Here is an 8400-nt window from a genome sequence, read left to right as displayed (position 1 = left end):
AATGCGTACCGATGTGGGCTAAGAAAAACCGGTTTGTGTCGGGCCGGGCCACGATGCAGGGGCACGATGTACAAAAATTGCCAGCTGATCAGATTTATGCTATGCTCTCTACGGCGGTACGTGAAGATCATCTTGCAGATCCGGACACGATTCAGGTGTTCGATAATTACTATTCGGAGATGGAACCCGCCTTGCAATGCCGAAGACAAGACTGCGCACCGGACTCGTCGTCATTGAAGCCTGGTTCAGGGGCTACTGAGGGAGTCCTGGATTAGGGGGTATCCGGACAGCCGGACTATATACTTTGTCCGGACTATTGGAGGGTGAATATACATGACTCAAGACTTCGTCCCGCGTCCGGGTGGGACTCTCCTTTGCGTGGAAGACAAGCTTGGCGATCCCGATATTACATTTCCTTCTTTGTAACCGACTCCGTGTAAACACTATCCCCCTCTGGTGTCTATATAAACCGGAGGGTTTAGTCCTTAGAGGGACGATCACAATCATAATCATCATAGGCTAGCTTCTAGGGTTTAGCCTCTACGATCTCGTGGTAGATCAACTCTTGTACTACTCATATCATCTATATCAATCAAGCAAGAAGTAGGGTTTTACCTCCATCGAGAGGGCCCAAACCTGGGTAAACATTGTGTCCCTTGTCTCCTGTTACCATCAGCCTTAGACGCACAGATTGGGACCCCCTACCCGAGATCTGCTGGTTTTGACACCGACAGGGGCCGCCCCCCTTAGATCTCATCTAGGGGGGGCGGCCAAGGCGGGGAGCTTGCACCCCAAGTTGGTGGGAGGCGCCCCCACCCCCTAGGGTTTTCAACCCTAGGCACCTTGGGCCCTTGGGGGGAGCACCAGCCCACTAGGGGGCTGGTTCCCACCCTTGTACAGCCCATTTTCTCCCCCATGGCAGGTGGACCCCCGGACACCTTTCGGTGGTCCCGGTACAATACCGATAACCCCTAAAATTATTCCGGTGACTGAAACTGGACTTCCCATATATAAATCCTTACCTCTGGACCATTCCGGAATTCCTCGTGACGTCCAGGATCTCATCCGGGACTCCGAACAACATTCGGTAACCGCACACTAATTCCCATAACAACTCTAGCGTCATAGAACCTTAAGTGTGTAGACCCTATGGGTTCGGGAATCATGCAGACATGACCGAGACAGCTCTCCGACCAATAACCAACAACAGGATGTGGATACCCATGTTGGCTCCCATATGTTCCACGATGATCCCATCAGATGAACCACGATGTCGGGAATTCAATCAATCCCGTATACAATTCCCTTTGTCAATTGGTAGGTTACTTGCCCGAGATTTGATCATCGGTATCCCAATACCTTGTTCAGTATTGTTACCGGCAAGTCACTTTACTCGTTTTGTAATGCATGATCCTGTGACTAATTACTTAGTCACATTGAGATCATTATGATGATGCATTACCGAGTGGGCCCAGAGATACCTCTCTGTCATACGGAGTGACAACTCCCAGTCTCGATTCGTGCCAACCCAACAGACACTTTTGGAGATACCTATAGTGTACCTTTATAGCCACCCAGTTACGTTGTGACATTTGGTACACCCAAAGCATTCCTACGGTATCCGGGAGTTACACAATCTCATGGTCTAAGGAAATGATACTTGACATTAGAAAAGCTTTCAGCAAACGAATTACACGATCTTCTGCTATGCTTAGGATTGGGTCTTGTCCATCACATCATTCTCCTAATGATGTGATCCTGTTATCAATGACATCCAATGTCCATAGTTAGGAAACCATGACCATGTATTGATCAACGAGCTAGTCAACTAGAGGCTCACTAGGGACATGTTGTGGTCCATGTATTCACACATGTATTACGATTTCTAGTCAATACAATTATAGCATGAAAAATAGAGAATTATCATGAATAAGGAAATATAATAATAACCATTTTATTATTGCCTCCAGGGCATATTTCCTACACTCGAACCCATAGGGTCTGCACGTTTAATGTTCGATAATGATTTTATTATGAGTTATGTGATTTGATGACCGAAGTTTGTTCCGAGTCCCGGATGAGATCACGGACGTGACGAGGAGTCTCGAAATGGTCGATACATAAAGATTCATATATTCGAAGGTTGCATTTGGACATCAGAATGGTTCTGAGTGGTTTGGGCATTTTTCGGAGTACCTGGAGGTTACCGGAACCCCCAGGGAGAAGTAATGGGCCTATTGAGCCTTATTGGAGAAGAGGAGGGAGGCCACAAGGGAGGGGCGCTCCCTCCCCTTGCCCAAGCCGAATTGGACTAGGGGAGGGGGCCGGCCCCCCTCTTTCCTTCTCCCTCTCTCCCCCTTCCCTTTTCCTCCGATGGAAGAAAGGAAAGGGGGGGGGAATCCTACTTGGACTAGGAGTCCAAGTAGGACTCCCCCTGGCGCCAACCTGGCCGACCTCCTCTCTGCTTCCCTCCTTTATATATGTGGCCAGGGGGCACCCCAATAACACACAAGTTGATCTTTAGCCATGTGCGGTGCCCCCTCCACAGTTTTCCACCTTGGTCATATCGGCATAGTGCTTAGGCGAAGCCCTGCGCCGGTAACTTCATCATCACCGTCACCACGCCGTCGTGCTGATGGAACTCTCCCTCGGCCTAAGTTGGATCTAGAGTTCGAGGGACGTCACCGAGCTGAACGTGTGCAGATCGCGGATGTGCCGAGCGTTCGGTACTTGATTGGGTGGATCACAAAGACGTTTGACTACATCAACCGCGTTACTTAACGCTTCCGCTTTCGGTCTATGAGGGTAGTGGACACACTCTCCCTCTCGTTGCTATGCATAACCTAGATAGATGTTGCTTGATCATAGGAATTTTTTTGCAATTACAGCGTTCCCCAATGTTAGGAACCAAGATAACGTTAGTGAGCCACTCAGAGTGGTACACCTCTTGAATGAACTTGGCTGCCAGAAGCCGAGCAATTTCCTCACCAATGGATTTTATTTTCTCCATGGCCAAAGGATGGAGATGCTCTTTCACAAGCTTGGCCTTCAGGTCGATGCAAAAATGGGCTCAGTTAGCTCCGTGGGTACACCCAACATGTCAGATGGCTTCCATGCGAAGATGTCCCAGTTCTCACGGAGGAACTGGATGAGCTCGACTTCCTATTTTATGTCAAGTGTTGTTCATATGTTGGTGGGTGTGGCATTGGGATCTTTCGGATGACTGTGCACTGGCTTTGTCTCGCCAGACAACTAAAAAATGGACTCTATGGTCGGTTTCTTGGAACACCACAGATCACTCGGATCAACATTTTTCTTGTACTCTTCTAGCTCAACAACAACCATCTATTCGTCTGCAATCCAAGACCCTTGCTGCAAGCACTCCTCAGCACCATGTCTACTGCCAATGATAGTGATGACACCTTTCGGTCCAGGCATCTTAAGCTTGAGATACAGATAACATGGACGGGCAATGAAGCATGCATAAGCTGTCCGACCAAGGATGGCATGATAGGCACTGCGGAAGTCGACTACTTCAAAGGTCAGCTTCTCCTTCCAAAAGTTCTTTTCATCCCCAAAGACCACATCAAGGGCAATCCGGCCAAGTGACTTTGCCTTCTTCTTGGGGATTACCCGATGGAATTGCATGTTGCTCTCACTAAGGCGGGACACAGGGATGCCCATTCCCTTCAGGATCTTTGCGTAGAGTATGTTCAATCCGCTGCTGCCGTCCATGTGGACCTTCTGCAGCCGAGTGCCTCCCACTACCGGATCCACTACTAGCGCCTGCCGCCCGGGGTGGCGATGTAGGCAGGGTGGTCCGACTAATCAAATGGCATCGGTGTCTTCGACCAATTTAGGAACTTCGTTGTTGCAGGCATGGCCTGTTCACCTCTCAATTGATAAATTTCAGTTGACCTTTGCTCTCAACATCAGAGAATATCACCAAGGTCGCATTGACATTAGGATAACCTTCCGCCTTGTCTCCATCGTAAGTGTCATCTGGACTCTTGTCACTTGACTAACCCTCTCGAAACTGCTACATGAGCAATCTGCACTGCTGGGTGGTATGTTTGGCAATATCAGATTGTCTTCTTCATCTTTTTTAGTATGGATCTGACACGGCTGATCAATGATGTCATTGCCTGGCTGATCTTTCTTCTTCTTTGCAACCCACTTCTCTTTAGCCTTTCCCCTGTTCTTGGGCTACCCGGCTAGAGCTGCGGCTTCGGCCCGAGCCGAACCCTCAGCCTTGCGTTTCTGCTTTTGAATGGGATTATTGTTACCAGGACTTGGTTCACTGGTCTTCCCTTTGCCGTCGTAGAGATGGTCTTCTTCCTCGCCATTCGCGTACCAAGTGGCAATTTCCATCATTCGGTTCATAGTAAAGGGCTCCAATTGACCAAATTTCAGGATGAGCTCTCGATACCGGGCTCCTGCCTTGAAGGCGCAGACAGCTTGATGTTCGGTGACGTTCTTAACCACGTGATATAGAGTAGTCCAATGCTGAACGTACTCTCTCAAGGTTTCATTCGACTTCTGAACATAGTGCTATAACTCAGTCAATCCAGCGGGCTGCTTGCACGTGCCTTCTAACATTTTGATGAACACTCGAGCCAGATCCTCCTAGCAATAGGTGTTATGGGCGTGAGCTGGTTGAGCCAGGCCCGGGCTGACCCTGCCAGCATCAAAGGCAAATGCTTCATAGCCACATACTCATTGCCGCCTCCCATCTGAATAGTCACTCAATAATCCTCTAGTCATCTCTCTAGTTTGGACTCACCAGTGAACTTACTTATCCCTGCCACCAACCTGAAGTTGGGGGGAATGCCCGCGACACTAATGGCCTTGCTGAAACATTCATAGCAGGAAACGAAGGCCCCGCTCAGACAATCTCTGCCCATGTTTTCTCTATGAGCCCTGCCTCTATCCACCAGGTTCTGAGAGAGAACAGATCTCGCAAAGAACCGCGGGCCGTGGAGGTCGACTAGTTCTCTCCAACGATAATCGTCACCATGGCAGAGGACTGGTCCTCCAGTCATTGCCGTATCGACGCCTATCATCATACGACCAGGACGCGTATGAGCCATCCCATGGAGGGGGCGTCAACATAGGCGATAATCATCATGATGTCGTGGAGAAATGGACCGATCATGACCTTGATCCAAGTAGTGATCCTGGTGGCGATCGCGATCGTCTCACCGCTGAGACGATTGTCTATTCCTTCTCGGGGCGACTGTGCTGTGAGCCGACCAGACGGTGTCAGCCCTGACAGATCTGTTGTGAATCCTGTTGCATGACTGGGATATAGCTGAATTATGTTCTTTAGCCACCTTGAGCAAGGATCAGATCTACCGTAAGCTCCCTCCCGACTTTGACGGAGACAGCTGGATGGAATCTGCTATCCGAGTGGCTGTAGCCAAATTCTGAATAGGGGTGCGAAATACCTGATAATTCCGCTACTGATCACTCGAGAACAACTATCATTGCCTTCGATTGGAACTGGGCTGTTGTTGCTGGCGTGCTTGATCATTGAGTGACTTTTGGATCTCCTCCGGACGAGTGCACTCAACCAAGTTCACTTGGCGTGCAGCCACCAAGGCTTCAGCTTTAGGAGTTGTCCCAATGATGGATGTCCTGAGGGCCTACTCATTCCTGCACTGCAACTCCTTCCTCAGCTGCCAAGTGAGAGGTTGGGGTTAGTACTCGTCAGTGTGATGGTTCTCGCCACCGTCAATGTTGACATTCGACAAACCATTTACTCCCGTGCAACCACAGGTATATCCAGGTGGACTGTGCTGGGAGTCGCCCATCAACACCTCTGCACTGGGATCGCTGCTCTCGCACTCGGATACATCATCAGGGTCCTCATACACAGAGGCAAACAAATCGAGGATGGGCTCGTCAGGCTCGACCACCGTGATCTGCGGTGCCACAACCTGAAGGGTCACCACGTGCTTGATCCACCACTGGAGCCGCGAGCGCCTGGAACACGTGTGACGGCAGCCAGTGGAGCGGAGGGGTGCCGACTGGTACGGGACCGACGACTGTCAAAGAAGAACGTCGAAAGTACTCGCGTGGAAGTGATCTGCGCCGCGGACAGGCAGCACTTCGATGTCCAGTGGGGCCTCCTGGAGCCACGCCAAACCGTTAGTGACGAAGCTGAGGACACCAAAACGGATCTCGCCGCCCAGTGTCAGCCTGCCGCTGGAAACCATGGTGAAGGTGGAAAAAAATTGCAACTATGTTGTTAGTTGCTAGACACCTGCCCTAGATGGGTGCCAACTGTCGTGGGTGCAAGTGTGACAGTAGTGTATGGGGGTACGAATCAGAGGGCAGAGCCCAGCTATGATGCAGTTGTTACACTCGGATTTATGAGTTCAGGCCCCTCACGGTGGAGGTAATAGCCCTACGTCTCGGTGCTCTGGGGCTGTTGATTGAGTGTATGGATTACAAAGGATTGTGAACCCTTGCCATGGAGCAGGGGGTAGGGTTATATACAATGGGCCCTCGCCCCATGAATGCTGACGTTACCAAGGGTTTAAGGAGGAGTTTAAGGACGTTTGTTACTGGTAACGGGCGTGTTAACCACACTTGATGAGGGTAGACGCATGTCCAGACTGTTGCGATTCCAAAGAGTCTCCTGGTGGTCATTGTCCGAGTGTTGATTAGTTTGGTCGAGTGAAGAAGGCCAGTCGAGTGGGGAAGTACGCTCCGAGTGGTTAATATCTTCCGAGTGAATCGTATGGTCGTAGATTTTCATAATGCTGGTCTGGCCCTGGGGCCTGATACGTCTCCAATGTATCTATAATTTTTTATTGTTCCATGCTATTATAGTATCAACATTGGATGTTTCATATGCAATTATATATCAATTCTTGGGACTAAGCTATTAACCTAGTGCCAAGTGCCAGCTACTGTTTTTTGCTTGTTTTTGGTTTTCCAGAATATTAGTACCAAACAAAGTCCAAATGCCACAAAACTTTTTGGAGATTTTTTTTTGGACAAAAGAGACCCTGGAAGGTTCGGGAGGAGATCAGAAGATGGAGGAGTATCCCACAAGGCACCAGGGCACACCCAGGGGGTATGCGCGTCCTAGTGTGTTGTGGGGCCCACGTACATCTATTTGACCTAATTCCGCCTCTATAAATTCCCTAAAGTTGGGAAACAAACAAAGAGCCACCCAAAACCCTTTTTCCACCACCTCAAGCCTCTGTTCTCGAGAGATCCCATCTAGGGCTTTCTCTGGCACTCTACTGGAGGGGGATTCAACCATGGAGGGGCTCTACATCAACCTTGTTGTCCTTCCAATGATGCGTGAGTAGTTTACCACGGGCCTATGGGTCCATAGCTAGTAGCTAGATGGCTTCTTCTCTCTCTCTCTCTCTCTTTGATCTTCACTACAATGCTCTCCTTGATGTTCTTGGTGATCTATTCGACGTATTCACTTTTTCTGGTGTGTTTGTTGGGATCTGATGAATTGTGAGTTTATGATCACATTATCTATGAATATTATTTGAGTCTTCTCTGAACTCTTTTATGCATGATTATTATAGCTTTGTATTTCTCTCAGATCTATCAATTTGGTTTGGCCAACTAGATTGATTTTTCTTGCAATGGGAGAGGTGCTTTGTGATGGGTTCGATATTGCGGTGATCAATCCCAGTGACAGAAAGGGACATGACACGTATCTGTATCGTTGAAATTAAGGATAGAAAGATGGGATTTATTCATGCGTGAGTTTGCTTTGTGTACATCATGTCATCTTGCTTAAGGTGTTACTCCATTCTTTGTGAACTTAAAACTCTAGGTGCATGCTGGATAGCGGTCGATGTGTGGAGTAATAGTAGTAGATGCTGGCAGGAGCAGTCTATTTGTCTCAGACGTGATGCCTATATACATGGTCATTGCCTTAAATATCGTCATGATTATTCCCTTTCTACAATTGCTCAACAGTAATCTGTTTACCCACCGTATGCTATCTTCAAGAGAAGCCTCTAGTGAAAACTATGGCCCCCAGGTCTATTTTCATCATATATAAATAAACAAAAATACGTTGCTTCAATTTTATTTACTTTATTTTGTGTGTGTGTTTTATTTATCTATCTATCTATACAAGATTTGATCCTTGCAATTAACCGCCGAGGGATTGACAACCCCTTGTTCATGTTGGGTGCAAGTATTTGTTATTTTGTGTGTAGGTGTTGCTAACAAGATGTTGTGTGATTCTCCTACTGATAACCTTGGTTTCTAACCGAGGGAAATACTTTTCTCTACTATACTGCATCTCCTCTCCTCTTTGGGGAAATCCCAACGCAGCTCACAAGTAGCAGGAAGAATTTCTGGCGCTATTGCTGGGGAGACATCATCAACATCTATCAAGTACCTATGCATAAACTT

The sequence above is a fragment of the Triticum aestivum genome, chromosome 6B (assembly GCF_018294505.1).
Source record: "Triticum aestivum cultivar Chinese Spring chromosome 6B, IWGSC CS RefSeq v2.1, whole genome shotgun sequence".
Taxonomy (NCBI): domain Eukaryota; kingdom Viridiplantae; phylum Streptophyta; class Magnoliopsida; order Poales; family Poaceae; genus Triticum; species Triticum aestivum.
Note: the sequence above shows the minus strand (reverse complement) of the source record.